The sequence below is a fragment of the Mastomys coucha genome, unplaced genomic scaffold (genome assembly GCF_008632895.1).
Source record: "Mastomys coucha isolate ucsf_1 unplaced genomic scaffold, UCSF_Mcou_1 pScaffold22, whole genome shotgun sequence".
Lineage (NCBI taxonomy): Eukaryota > Metazoa > Chordata > Mammalia > Rodentia > Muridae > Mastomys > Mastomys coucha.
Genome location: NW_022196905.1, coordinates 13,350,063 through 13,366,064, shown reverse-complemented (window position 1 = coordinate 13,366,064; position 16,002 = coordinate 13,350,063). Strand labels below are relative to the sequence as shown.

The window sequence follows — 16,002 nt, the reverse complement described above, 5'->3', positions numbered from 1 at the left end:
TATATATATATACATATTCCGATTCTCTAGAGAATCATGGCTAATATAGAGAATATTAGAAGGAACTTGAAACTTGTTGTGTATCTTCATTAATACAATTGCTTTTGATTACCTTTGTTGACTTGTTTTTAAACACAAACCACCTATACACAAAATTTGCTTTAAAGACTATGGGAGAAAATAGTGGTGGCTGCAGAAAAGATGCTAAGTCTAAGCACAGATGGTTTAAGACCATATGGGGGACTTCCCTGGCTTCAGCTTTCCCAGATTCATCTTTTCATTTCTCAGGAAGCAGGAAATATACCATATGAACAGTACAAAACATGGCATTGACTTCCTATGATGCTGGGTCACATTGAAAATCAGCATACATTCTGTTTCATTCTAGAGACTCTCAACAAGAATAGCCTGAAACACTCTTCAGTACTTTGTTCTATTGGCAGATAACCCTTGCTGATAGAGCTTAGGTTTCATGTCACACAGTCTGGGACCTTTTGGAACTGTGGTATTCTCAAGTCACAAGGGAGACATTGGTATGACCTTTTCCTTTAAGCTTCTCAATTAAAGATTTTTGTTTCTCTGCTGAGATTCCCAGCTTTTCCTTTTTGTCTTTTAAAACTGAACTCATATTCCAATTCAGCGTGCATGCTACCTTTGACTGTTTGATTCTCTTCCAAGTCCTTATATATTGTTCAGTGTATGTATTAGTTTCTTCACCTGGAGCTTTGGTTTATAAGCGAAGGTTTCAAAACCTTTACACAATTGTTTTTTCTGACCTCAGTAGAGTCCTCCATAATATTCGGTCTAGCTGGAAAACTCAGGATATCAAAAGTATCACATAGTTGTCTTCTGCTTGTGGGCTTAGTCTTTCTATTCTGAGTATGGAAAACTAATTAACACCCAGAGCCAATTTTATGCTAACTAGGTTGAAATAGATTTTCCAGTCTACCTTTAAAACAAACAAAAAATCCAGCACACCACAAAAGTCTAGTTATCTAAAGTAATCAGTAGAATGTATACAGCGTGATTCATAGATAAGCAATATGATTTGCAACTGTTTTGAGTTTGCATAAAGGTAAACGAGAGACACCTGTGACTATGAAGGGGCCCATCTGATGCTCCATTGTGACTGATTTACAAGTGCTACACCCGTGAGACAGTTGGCAACTTACTTCTTATATGAATGTGGGTTGTGCGGTCAAAGTGAGAAAAGCATTTGCTGCATTGACCTGCTCAAAAGATCTTTTTCTCATTAAAAATCTGATATTTATATATTTATATTTTTAATATGAATCTTACATATTATCCCCAAAATAAAAGTAAAAGTACCTTAGCATTTATAAATTATTAAATAAAAATTCAGGACTATATATTTATAATTATAGAGCTTTTTCTCTTCTAAATGAACCAAATCGGTTCTCCTACTGTTTATGACTTAAGAAAGTAAAATAGTATATGCATGCCCTAGTGTAAGTGGGGCTAGGATTGATAATTTCAGGACTGCGTTGCCTTCTGATTTTGCCTTGAGCTTAGCAAAGTCCCTATTTCTCCCTTTGAGCTTTGGGGAACAAGAACATCCTCTCTACCTATTTCACATCTGAAAAGTTATAACCACTTCCCTCCTTTAAAAAATGAAATGGATTTAAAAGTTGGGAGCTATACTCAGCCTTCTTGGCCAATAGCTAACTCCAAGGAACTATATTGGCTCTGAAAGACATCCTGGTTTTACGTGACAGAAGAGTCCCTGAGTTTCCACTGGCTCTTAAAATGAAATTCAGAACAGGTGACAACTCCCCACTATGGTCCCATCTAAGCTATGCTTCTGTGAATGCAGATCAAGACCATCACTTTACCCTATCATAACCCAGCTTCTCCTTCCACCTGTCTGAAGGCTTGAGAGCAGAGCATGTTGGTAGTCTGACCCTGGTTCCTGCTGCTCCTGTTTGCTAAAGGCTCCCAGGAATGCTAGCTTGGGTAGGAGTCCCATGGGAAGGATATAGCAAAGAGTCTTCCCTGAACATAGAGGAACACAGGCTCCAGATGGAGCTGGTGGTCTAGTCAGTGGTTTCCTAACGCTTTACAGCAGCAAAACCCTTACCACAAATAAAATCTTATCCTGAACCCTGATACATAACATACTACAAGGGAAGCTGTTCTGACTGAGGGCAAACTGTGCAAGCCTCCACTCCCTCATCTCCCTAAGAACTACTGAGGCAACCTTTAGGACACTTCCAAGCAGTGTGAAAACCACTGGCCTAGTTCGTCCTGAGCAAGTCAGAGCCTCCCAAATTCAACTGCTTGCCACAGACAGCTCTGGGTTTCTTAGATCAAAACAGACCAAATAGCACATGTACTTTCCAACATCCCCTACAAACACTATTAAAAAGTGCAATTCTCTCTCAAAAGCAGTAGTCTGGACTAAACACCTGAGGCCAATCTGGTCCCACCTTCTAGCAAGCACAATATGCTGTGTTTGCTATGATATAATATTAAAACACTGTATTACTAGCATTATCACAGTCAGGATTTTGTGTGTCTCTGTCTCTTTCTGCTTCTTTGTGTCTATCTCTTTGTGTGTCTCTGACTATCTCTGTGTTTTTGTCTGTCTCTTTGTCTCTGTCTCTGTCTCTGTCTCTGTCTCTGTCTCTGTCTCTCTCTCTCTCTCTCTCTCTCTCTCTCTCTCTCTCTCTCTGTTTGCAATCTGGGGAAATGTAGTAAATGTTAAAACATTCCCTTTACAGACTCACTGTTATTGTTGTTGTTGCCTTTATAAATTAGCCCAATAGTGAAAATACATGGCCATGAAGTTCAAAATTATTTTATGCTTCTTCTAATGAAAATTATCTTTCATATATCACTTCTTTATTTTTATTCTTTGTGTTATATTCTGTGTGTTTGATTATGTATAGATCAATTATTATTATTAATCAACTGGAAGAATGAATTGAATTATTATCACAAGCTCACCCAGGGTCACTTTTCCTGGCTGACACGGACTGTGTGAGGAACAGTGTGTATAGTAGCATCATGAAATGCTCTGCACAACAATATAGCTGTTGTTATTTGTGGAAAGCTTTATAATTTTTTTTAGGTCAAGAAGCTTCCAATTCTTCAAACAATCTTTAAACTTCATTTAATGCAGCAAACCACAAAGAATCTGTGTTGAACTTTGCTGTGTGCAAGTTGGAAAGTAATAACTTTTCCCATCTCTTCTATAAGTGACTTGTACTGTGCGACAAATGCAGACCCTTCCCTCAGAAGGGTTTTCTGATATTATACAGTTATATCGAATAAGGTTAGAACCTTTAAAATGTAGCATTTAGTAATATACTGGAAATAGCTGCTTCTTGATTCTTTTAAAGGTCACTGCATTTGCTTTCCAGGCATCATGTTAGCTCAAGCCTCTACAAGTTGAAACTAAGAGCATACTTGGCTTTGTGCCTTCAAATTTGCCAAGCTTAAGAGTAAAATGGCAGTCTTTCATGAAAAACAAGTGTTGTGTGTTCACGTACATGTTCGTGTGTATGTGCACACACATACACACACACACAAACATACTTATGGAGTTTAGATGTATAAATGTATTATCAACATCTCTTAATTGTTGTTATAGATATGCCACTGATATTCTAATTCAAGGTAGAGCAAAGCATCTGCTCTCATCTGTCCAGTAGCCAAGCTTAGGAAAGTAAAACTGGAAGAAAATCTGTGGAGGAAGCGTTCATTTTCTGTGCTTTGCCCCTCCATGCATCTTCTTACTCAACTACAACATGATCTAAGAGTCCAGTCATGTCCAATTAACATCACTTTACAGCTTTGTTGATGTTTCACTAAAGAGACATATTTATTAAGCCATTATACAATGCAAGAAAAAGTCACCATGGTTGTTCCGTTAGAATTAGTAGTATTGGTTGGGTGTAGAACTAAATTTTCCAGTTTACCTTTAAAACACACTGTCACTGACTGATGGAGATGAAGTTAAGAACACTTGCTGCTCTTGCAGAGGACCCAAGTCCAGTTCCCAGCACCACACTGAGTGGATCACAATCCTCTGTGACTTCAGTATCTGGTGTCTGCGGGGATCTATACTGCATATATATGGTGGACATGCGTACCCTCAGCTCCATACATATACACATTGACATATATGAATAAACACAGCATTTTAAAAGACATTTTTAACAGTTGTTACCTCAAAGACTAACTCAGAATCATGGAGCTGAACAGGAGCTTTTGTTGATGAAGCAGCAAGAGGAAGGTGGGGCTTCGGTAGGCAAATGGGTAGGGAAACAGATAAGAATAATTATTGATGAGGATTCAGAAATGTGGTCCACTGCTTTGTTTAAAATAATGCAGAAATATATCTACAGTTCTTGCCAAGGACACAATGGTGCCTATGCTTGTGGACCCATGCACATACAACTTGTAATGTTTAAACTAGAAAAGTAAACGTGTACCAGCTTGGAAAAACTCCTGGCCATATGAACACTTTTCATTTAGCTTGTGATTGTTTCCTTATTATAAATCCAGGAGAACCTGGCACAGCTTTGAACTTTTCATGGATGTTTGAATATATGTGTATAAGACCTTGGGAATATATAATACATTTTCTTCGACTTATGATTCAAAATGCTATCAGTAATGGAATCTCATGATGTTTCTAGATTCAGATCTCACAAGGATAGAGTCACCAACATCTAGGCTTTAACTGTTATAGAAGGCATAGCTCCTAGTTGCTAAGAAACATTGTATATAAGGGAAGTCCTCTGATCAAAAGAGAATTGAAGGAACTGAAAGCAAACTGAATTTTTGGGTGTCATTTGCACTCTAATTCAAACAACAAATTTTAATACATTTAAAGTTTGTGAGACAATTGCTCATGTAAACCAGGACTACAAATTAGGTTATTATTTATTGAATATTATAAATGTTTAAGCTGTGATCATTTTAAGTTATGTTTTTAAAGATTCATTTTATTCCAGGAACATATAGTAAAATACTTACATATGAAATGATATCCTGTGTGATTTGATTCAAAATATGTGAGAAGGACATGTCTAAAACTAGAATTTTGCTTGAGAAAACTGGGTATGGGATGTTTCATGATTCACTGGACTATTGTGTACTTAAAAGTCTATACTATAAAGGGGAATGTTAAATGAAATGTACATATACTAAGCATTTCATTTGTTCAAGGGAGGAAGTAGAGGTGCAATCTAGACATAGACCATCCTGCTCTGAGGGTAGGACTCTTTAAGTCTCCTGGTCTACAGCAATTTCCCAAGTAAATACACAGGCAGGTCAAACGTGAGTGTTTCTATTGGTAAACAGCTGTGCCACTTCAAGGCTAGCCAAGCAGTGAACTAAATAGTGGGAAGATGGCTCCTATCTATTGGAAGCTGGTAATTTGCTCTGAGAAATCTTAGTACAAAAATCTAATTTCAACCATTTTTCTCAGAGGCTAAATTTTATCCCATTTCCTATTCACAAGGCTCTGTCATTAGCATAGCAAACTAATGAGTAAATCAATTATTTAAAACTGGCAATATTTTTATTATGCCTAATTAAGTGTTTAATCAGAACAGTGTGGCCTGTAAGGCTCTGTAAACAGTGTTCTCCAGAAGACAATAGAAATGGCTGCCTGGATCTTTCCTAACCATGTGTTACACTGACTGAAGAGGAAACTGAAGGCCTAGGTGAATGGGAACAAGATACAAAGAAGACAGAAAATGGCAACAACCCTTGCCCACTGTGCTAGGTGAAAACTGATTGTATATCCTTCAAAGACTGCTGGCCACACCGAAGGGTATCCACCATTCCAGCATGGGGAACTTGTTCCTGGGGCCTCTAATGAACAATGGAATAGAGATTTAGTGGGTAAAGGAGTACTAGATTTTGTTTTTTCTACATTCTTCTAAAATATCTGACTAATTTAATTTTGCTATGATTTAGGGCAAGTTGATGATGTAAGTACAAACTAAGCATATTTTCACTTATTTGATATGTACCAGGTTCATTTCGATTATGCTATCATAACGTTAAACATCTTAATGCTTAACCAGACTAAAATTGAGTCAGTGTGAGTCAATCAATCAATGCCAGGAAATATGTAAGAGCCACTCAAAGAAACATAAAGCAAACAAGGAAGAAGTAAATTTAGGTAATTGTTCATTAATTCAGTGAATATTTAATTTGCTTACTCATCAGAAACCATTCCCGTCATCACTGGGGGTATGGAGAATAATGAGACATGCATGAGACTTCCTCTCTCAAAACTAGGAATGGACAAATTGGAAACAGCAATGTTGTGTGGTAAACATTAGGAGGAGAACACTTTTTAACAAAGAGTAATATACAGGAAATTATGGGCTAGGAAATTTTCTGAGGAAAAAAAATGTCATAAACACACACACATACACACAAACACACACACACACAGTAGGTACCAGAGTCATCCTAGAGTGTGAAAGTGCTCTGAAGATGAACACGCATGACCTCTGTGCCTTTCCTTCAAGAGACTGTAAGTGAAGAATCCCAGGTTTAAATAGAAGACAAAGATTGCCCTCAAGAAATAATAATTTAAAGTAATACCTCATTATCTTAGAATCCTGAACAGACACAACTTAGGTGATCTAAACCAAAACCAAAACCAGAGATGTAATGTTGGCTTCAAAGAGCTTCAGGGGGTTGAGCTTACAGGCGTCTAGGAAAGGGAAGCTCAGTTCCCACCTCGGGAGCTTGCTTTTAACCCATAGTACAAAATACTTGAAGAAATAAGGGACCAGAGTAAGTGCTGAAAGAAAAGAGATTTAGCTTAACCAGATAACCAATACTTTCTAAATCAGGATTATTTAGAACCATAGTTACTATGTTAAATGTAACAAACATGGTGAAGTATATTGGGTACTCAAAACTTTAAACAAGTAGCCTTATTGACTTGACATATAAAAGTTTATAACAATAATAAACAATCAAGATTACAATCTAAACTGGATGGCTTTAGCTAAACTCTTTGTAATATGTGCCAAAAATTTGTGGTTAGAATGTAACACAGAAAGAGAAACTAAGATGTAGAAGGCAGAGAAAACTTTGTGAAGCAGATACTCTGAAATCCTGTGTACATGTAGAAAAAGACAGAAACAGGGCTGGAGGGCAGCGGGGGCGGGGGGCACTCAAACCCTAGAGGTTCTTGCCAGAGACTAATTCCTACTTGTACTGGTTAATAGATTATAGCCAATGGCCATAAGTACTTGTGCTCTGTCTAGGCCCCATTCAAAAACCATGTATGTTCCTCTACGCTTTTTGTTCTAGCTTTTTGTTCCTCTATGCTTTTTTGGCTAGGTTACAGGAGGTAACTTCAGAAAGTTGTATCCCATCAACTGGTTTCTTTCTTTTTAAAAAAAATTATTTGCTTTGAATTCTCACACAACATTCAGAGAAATGAGTTTCATTACGGCATTTTCATGAATATGTGTCATTACACCTGTTGCAATCCATGCTTTACAACTTTTTCATGCATATGTGTCATTGTGCCTGTTCTAATACATGCTTTTCCCTCAGTCCTTCGCCATGCAGCTGCTTATCTTACCTACTTTTCTGCCAAAGGATTTTTATTTCTTTCTCCTTTCTCCCTAATCCTTAAGCTGTCATTCGTAATTCTCATGATATGCTTTCAAGTTTCATGGCTTAACATACATGTACACTTGGATACACACACACACCTCATATACAATTTTTAAAAACAAAATAAAATGTGGTATTTATCCTTTTGAGATTGCCTTTCCTTTTATAATACTTCCATTTGTTTGCTTTTTGAATTATTTTTATTACACATTTCTATTTTATTTACATGATTTCATCTCATTCTGTCTTTCTCCAATCTCAGATCTTCTTCCCTGATTTCTCTAAGACTCACAGTCTTTCTTTTTTGTCATTGTTACACACATACACACATACATACACATGCACACACACATTCCATGTGTACATGTTTTATCTTAGACTTATGTCTGATATGCAAAGGGCCAAGACTTTCCCATTCTGCAGTCATTCGCTCCTCTCTGGTGATAGATTGTAAGGAAACTTTTCAATTTGATATAATCCCAGTAGTCATCTCCCCAGATTATTTCCTGTGTTATTATAATTCTTTTTGGAACTCCTTGTTTGTGTCTATATCTTAAAATGTTTTATCTATGTTTTCTCTAGAAGTTTCATTTCTTATATCATCACAGGTTGATCCATTTTAAATTTTTTTTTGTGTAGAGTGATAGAAAGATGTCTAATTTTATTCTTCAACACGTAGAATTCGGGTTTTTCCAGAACTATTAATTAAAGATGCTGTTCTTTTCTAAACATATTCTTTTAACAGCTTTGTCCAAATTAGATGCCTGTAGCTATGTGGATTTATTGGTGGGTCCTCTATTCTAGTCCATTGTTTTATATATTTGTACTAGTTGAGACTTGCTTTGAGTATGGACCTTTGGAAGTTCCATAGAGTGCTGCTAAGAAAGTGTTACCTTTAGTGTTTTGGTGGAATATACTTTAGATGTCTCCTAGGTCTGTGTGATTCATAGTGTCCTTAGCTCCATGATTTCTGAATTTAGTTCTTGTCCAGGTGATCTGTCTATTGGTGAGTGCTGGTTATTGAAGTTACTTATTAGCACTGTTTTGGAAATTAATCTGTTTTTTTTTTATCGAATATATTTTAGTGAAATGGGGAGTGTTTTGTGAGTATCTCTTTTAGAATTATACTATACTCTTGGTGTATTGTTTTGTTGAGGAGTATGAAGCTACCTTTCATATCACTTTTGACTAGTTTTATTTAGAATCTATTTTGTCAGAAATTTAAATAGCTACACCTGCTTAATTACCCATTTGCTTGTGGTAACTTTTGTACTATTTTAGCTGAAGTTAGTGCCTATTATTAATAGTAAGGTATATTTCTTGGAGGCAGCAAGAATGAATATTGTAATCTAGTCCAATCTGCTAAATCTGTCTTTTTATTTTTAGAAATAGAGGTCATTAATGTTAAGTTGTTATTTAAAATATGGGTTAATTCCTAACTTTTTGTTGACTCTGTCTTGTCGTCTTTGACCTCTTTTGGTTGTCCTGGATTGTTTTGTCCCTGTGACCTCTTGGCTATGTTTATGCTTCTTTTAAGAGTGAAATGTTCCCTCCAGAACTTTGTGGAGAGCTGGTTTGGCAGCCATAACATCCTTAAATCTATTTTATTTCTCCTCCAATTCTAACAGATAGTTTTGTTGGGTATGATGGCCATGGCTGAGAGTTATAATCTTTCAGAGTTTGGAATAAACTTTTCCAGACCTTTCAGGCTTTAAATGCTTCTAAATGATCAGGTCTTATTCTAGTGGGATTGCTTTTAGAAGTGGCTTGGCCTTTCTCTCATTCAGAGTTCAGTGCCCTTTATTCAGTTTTTAATATTTTAATTATATTTTGTAGAAAGTTTCTTTTCTGGTGTTCTGTATGCCTCTTGTGGCTTGATGGATATTTCTTTATGTACATGTAGAAATATTTCTTCTTTTACTTCATTGAAAATATTCACTCTACCTTCAGTATGACATCTCTCTCCTTTTTCTGTATCCATAATATGAAGGTTAGGTCTTTTCAACATATACCAAAGCTCTTCCATGCTTTAATTATAAATTCATTCTTAACCTACTGAGTGAACCAATTTCTCTATCTCTCTTCCAGTCATAAAACTCTGTTTCCCACGTAATCCTTTCTGATCATGAATCTTTCCAGTGAGGGTTTATTTAACTTATTTAGAGTTTAATTTTCAGTTTCATTTCAGTTGAGGTTTTCTTCAGCAAATCTATATCTTTATTGAATTTTATTTTTATCTTATATTGACTTTCTTATTTCATTTATCACTTTGCTTTTATCTTCTTTGTGCTGTTTGGCCATACTTATAATCCTTTTCTTAGATATTGTCTTAGGGTTTCCACTGCTGTGAAGAGACACTATGAACAAGGCAACTCTTATACAGGACAACATTTAATTGGGATTCACATATAGGTTCAGAGATTCAGTCCATTATCATTAAGGCAGGAAGCATGGCAGCATCCAGGCAGACATGGTGCTGGAGAAGGAAATGAGAGTTCTACATCTTTATTGGAAGGCAGCCAGTAGAAGACTTCAAACCCCACCACCGCAGTGACATACTCCTTCCAACGAGACCACACCTAACAGTGCCACTCCCTATGGGACAAGCATATTCAAACCACCACAGGTATTTATTTTCTATGCACATGTGAAGGAGTGTATTATGTACACACATTGCTAACAAACACCTGATGAAGTCAGAAAAGGGGCATTGAATCCCCTGCAGCTAGAGTTATAGATAGTTGTTAACTGCCATGTGGGTGCCGGGAATCAAATCCAGGTCCTCTGAAAAAAAGTATAAAGTGATCATAAACAGGGAGCCATCTCTCTAGTCATATATTCTATATGTGAAAGTTTTGTAAGGTTTTCATGGGTGTGCATTATTATGGAATTATTCCTGTTTAGAGGAAACATGTTGTCGTGAATTTTCTTTATTTATTTTGTGGTGAGAGTTTCACATATGGAGTTAGTTTGATTGGAAGTGTGGACTTGGAGATGATGGCCTAGGGACCACTTACCTATCCATGCTAGGAGCTAGGGAAACTACAGAGGATTTAGGGATCCCTTAACTGGTCCATCCTAGTAGCTTGGCAGAAAGCAGAAGTGTGGGCCAAGTGGGTGGAACCTCATTAACAGGCATTTCACATTATTTGAATAATGCATACACTTGCAAACAAGAATTTCGTGACAATTGAACAACCGGAAAAGACAGATATCTGAGACATGAAGAAAAGGGAAGTAACCACTTTATACATTCTATGGGAAAAGCCTAAAGCTGAAGGTCCACTAAATGATTCCTGACTTGGGTTTTTTTTTTAAGGCTGCTGAGTCCTCCCCTTTCTCATTTTAATGCTGTTTAGATACTCTATTGTAAGAAGCAAGTGGTGCCTTGATTAAATGTGTGTTATTGACATGAACTCAGCCATATCTAGGACACCAATAAGAGTAGCAAAGCCTTTCTCAGGTGAAGCTCAGAATGATGTCAATGCCTTCCTCTGGTCTAAAGAGCATGTACAGAGAACACCAGCATTGCTTTCTCCACCACTGTGCTTAGGGCCTGAAGACTGCTCTTCTCCATACACTACTTCTGCCAATTAACTAACCCTGCATCCTTGTTCAGCTATCTCCAACGACCCTACTTACTTAATCAGGTATATATAATAACCCTGCCTCCTTGCTCCAATGTATGCAGCTACCCTGCACTCTGTCCTCATTCAGCAGTGTATAGTAAACAAGCGAAGATTCTGGCACTCTGTGGCTTCTCCATCAGAGAGCCCAGACTACATCATCCTAACTTTTCTGGGTCCTCTTGACACAGAATGTGTCAAGAACTGCTTGGCAGTTTCTGATTCACTTTGTTCTTTGGTGGTGATGTATGTTGTCAATATAGAACAACAAAGTATACCCACTGCTTGAATATATTTGATTATTATAGTATTTTGAGAAAAATTTCTTCACTAATAAAACTAATGGCTTCTGTTACTACTCTTTGGCCCATTTGAAGCCAAGGCTCTGTAGAAATGTTGGGACTGGCTCACATGTGCAAGTTTGTATGCTAGCCTGAGATGTAATTGAAGACACATTTCTCCATGGACTGAAATGTTTTGTTTAGAAATACATTTCCCATTACATTTTTGCACATTTAATTTACTTTTTAGAAATAGTCCCTTTCATGGTTTCTTTTTCTGAAAAAAAAAATTAATAGTGTGAAAGAAAGTCTGATGTGGTTTGGGTCTGCTAAGTCAGTTTTGGTCTTCCAAGTATTCATGGATTGGAATAATCATATCCTTTTGTACTGGAAACCATTTAGTTTTCTTTTTAAAATTCAGAAGAGCTTGAATCTTCTATTTTCCTCAAATCTGGATAAATCAGGAGTATAAATCTCAGTCACAAATCTCTTGGTGTGCACACCCTCTAAGCAGATGGATGCTCGATTGTGAGGAGTTCTCCATGAGTGAGGTGATTTTGCCACAGGGTGCTGCCCACCATATCCATTTTCTTCTGAGACAGACACATGTGCTAGAGAATGGTAAGATCAGGATGTGTCCTAGAAAGAAAAGCTACTCAGTCAGAGGATGTCTGGTTTCATCGTTCAGCCCCTCCTCTGGTCAACAGTGCTTTGCGTTGCTGGTGCAAATTCAAGCGTGAAGCCAATTTTTATGCTCTAGATGGCAAAAAATGCAGGCAATTCTGAAGGGTTTCTCTCCCTTCCTCTGGCAGCTGGTATGTTTACACAGTGGGGATGAAAGGGCCGACATCTGTGTTTACATTGCTACATTGCAGGGTCCCCGTACCCACATTTAGGACTCATTTATATCCAAGCACCTCTGCCCCAGCATTACAACAGAAGAGTCTTTCAACTTCTCCTCCTCAAAGGCTTTGATCCCCTTGTGCAGAATGGTCTTTGATGAGTTGTGATTGGAGGAGGTCTGGGAAGTTTTATTCTTACACAACCCCGGCTTCTCTCTGTACCCAGAACCATAAAGGAACATGACCCAGACCTTTGCGTATGGAAACAAGCTTTCTATAAAATCCATTGTGTCATCAGAACAAAAGTTAGACCCTGGGGTGAACAAAGCAGTGAGTCTCAAAAGAATTTGCTAGTTAATAAGCTTAGGAGTTCACTCTGATACCGAATTCCAGGTAGGTTAGACTCTGCTGGATTTCTTATTAGATGAGAAAATTCCAGAATCCAAAGGGTGAGCCTAGAAGTCTGTATTTCTCACAAGATTCATCTTGGGCATAGCATTATTTAAGAACTAAGTAAGGGCTAAGAGGTTGGCTCAGCTGGTAAAGTGTTTGTCGCACAAGCATAAGGACTAGATAGAATTCAGGTCTCCAGGCTCTACATAAAAAGGCTGCTTACAGCTGCGTGTGTATTTAATCCTAGTACTGGGGAAGCATAGATGGAAAGATCCTTGAGGTCTGTTGTTCAGCCCCTCTAGCCAAAGGTGAACCCCAGGTCAGTAACTGAGAAACTCCATCTCAAAAAAGAAGAGTGAAATGACTGAGAAAGACACCTATGTGTCTCCTGCCTCCAGATATGTGCAGATGCATAGTCATGGACATGCACCTACACATATGTGTGTACATAGAGAAAATAAGGGATTCTGAGTGCTAATTTAGGGTGTGCTGTATATTTCAAGATACCACAGCATGCTAGACATGTTTTAACCTTTACAGCAGAATTGGAGTGGGCTTCTCCACTGTTAGCCACCATTATGTTGATGAAATGAAGTTATCTTCTTTGAATAATTGGATGGCCTACTCTTTATCATATTTATTACTTCATATGTACAAACTTTTGGCTTATAAAATGTGACAAAGTAGTTCAGCAGATTAAAAACATAGAACTAAATAGAACTAAAGCTTTTGAAATATGACTTTGGACCTGTTGAAGTTTCATTACCATGTTTATTGGCCATGATGTTTTTTGCATCTCTACTTCATGTAGAAATTTTATTGAAATAATTACAGATTCCCATGTAGTCATAAGAAACCATACATGGTTTTCAGCCCTTGGTTTACCAATGGTAACATGTTATTAAACAGTCATATAGTATTAAAACCAAAAAATAGACACTGCTGCAATTGACAGATTTGGTAAGATTCCCTCAGTTTTGCTTATATGCTAGTGTCACTGAATAGTTGTGCCTCATTCTATACAGGTTTGAGGATGCACCACCACAGGCAAGATACAGAATAAACAGTTCCACCAACACAAAGATTCTTGGACTGTTCTGTTATAACCACACCCTTCTCTTTCCTGTCTCTTATCCAAAGCCTTTTCAACCACTAATTGGGTCTCTGTTTTTCCTTCTCCCCCACTTCTCTTATTGAAAATAGATGTTTTTTGTTACTCACATAATACATCCTGATTATAGTTTGACCTGTCTCTCCTTCCAGGTCCTTCCCATGTCCCATTCTATCCAGATTGCTCCCTTTCTTTCTCTCAGTAGAAAAGAAACAGTCTTCTAAGGGATAATAATCGAATAAAACAAATAAAACTAAATCTAACAGATCAAAATTGGACCAAACATACAAACAGATAGGAAAAAAGCCCAAGAAAAAGAACAGGAGGCATGGACCTACTACCCCATTTGCTGAATCAGGAATCCCATAAAAACACTCAGTGGCACCCATAATATATTCATAAAAGACTTGGTGCAGACCTGTGCAGGTCCTGTGCATGCTGCCTCAGTCTCTCTAGGTTCGTACGAGCTTTGATAATGTTGATTTAGAGGGCTTTGTTTTTTTTTTTTGGTCTTATACTCTATCTCCTCTTGCACAGGGCTACCTGATCCCTGAGGAGAGGGATTTGAAGAAGACATTTTCTTACAGCTGGCTGTTCCGTGTATCTGGTTGTGAGTCTCTGTACTTGTTTCCATCAGCTGGAAAGGAAGCTTCTCTGATGACAGCTGAGCAAGGCTTTGTTCAAGAAAGGCACTGACCTATGAATATAGCAGAATGACATTAAGAGTCATTTTTATTGCTACTTTTATGTTTGTTTTTGAACAGTAGTATTTGATTTTACCCTATGTCCCTTGTCTATCTAGTCTCAGATTCTTAGTCACCCAAGCAGTGTTGGTTATGGGTTCCATCTTGTGGAGTAGGCTGTAAGTCAAATCAGATACTGGTTGGTTATTCTCACAAGCTCTGCACTACTATTGTCCTAGTATTGTAGACCAAAGGCTTTTTGGCTGGGTTGGTATTTACATTTTCTTTTGGTAGTCTGTGGAGTACCTTCCTGTAAAAATGTAGACATGAAAGCTCCAGGTAGGTACCTGTTTGACTTCTCCATGTTCAATGAGTTACATAGGTGTTGTCTTCAACATTGAGGCCTTGCAGTCAGTTTCTGAAACCTATAGTCTTGGCAACAGCCTGGAATGTTTGGAGATTTCCATGGGATTCTTTTTGGCCAACAACTCAATTAGATGTAAACCAATCCCTGGACTAGAAGCTTCAATTAGTGATAAGAGATATGCAGTTGAGGCTCTGCCTCCCCCGCTATTTGGTGATTTCATTTAGACCTCCTTCATATATGTGTACTATTAGGAAGCTTTTGTGTGTTAGATTTCCATCTATCCATCAAATATCCCTTAATTTTAGCTGTCTCTCCCCTTATTCCCTCCGTTGTTCCATTCTTATTTCCCAGTCTCCAATTGGTCCTCCCATTCTAATACCCACTCCCATATACTATCGGTTCTATTTCTCTTTCCTAATATGATATATCTGTATCACAGTCCCATACACTATACCTAACCTCTGTGGTTCTATTGACTGTAGCTTGGTTATCATTAACTTAACAACATACATATGTGAATGCATATTATATTTCTCTTTCTTTGTCGAGGCCCCCTAACCCAGGATGATTTTTTTTTCTTAGTTAAAACAATTTACCTCTGAATTTTATAATTTTTGTGTTTTAACGGCTGAGTAATATTCCATTGTATAAATGTACCACATTTTTTAAATTCATTCTTCTGTTGAGTGACATCTACATTGCTTCCAATTTCACTCTATTATGATTAAGCAACCATAAACATGGTTGAGCAAGTGTCACTGTTAGGATAAAGCATCTTTGTATACATGCCCAAGAGTCACACAGTTGGATCATAAAATAGATTGGTTCTGATCTTCCTGAGGGAACCAACACACTGATTTCCACAGTAGCTGTACAAGTTGCACTCCCACCAGCAATGAATGAGTCTTCCTCTTAATCCATGTCCTTACCAGCATGACCTGTCATTTGTGTTACTGAACATAACCATTCTGATAGATATAAGATGAAATCTCAAAGGAGATTTGGTTTGTATTTACCTAATGTCTATGGCCACTGAACATTTTTTAACTGCTTATTGGCAATTTGAGATTCCTCTT

The 16,002-nt window shown here is 37.5% G+C and overlaps 1 long non-coding RNA gene across 1 annotated transcript in view; it reads right to left on the bottom strand.

Moving 5' to 3' along the window:
* Positions 1–14,998, bottom strand: part of LOC116070882 — a 23,212-nt gene extending 8,214 nt beyond the window's left edge. Inside the window, exons 1-2 of the long non-coding RNA XR_004110613.1 lie at positions 14,907–14,998; positions 14,462–14,573 (exon numbers count right to left, since the gene is read on the bottom strand). This is a non-coding gene — a long non-coding RNA (uncharacterized LOC116070882). The remainder of the gene's footprint in view (positions 1–14,461; positions 14,574–14,906) is intronic.
* Positions 14,999–16,002: the final 1,004 nt, after the last annotated feature.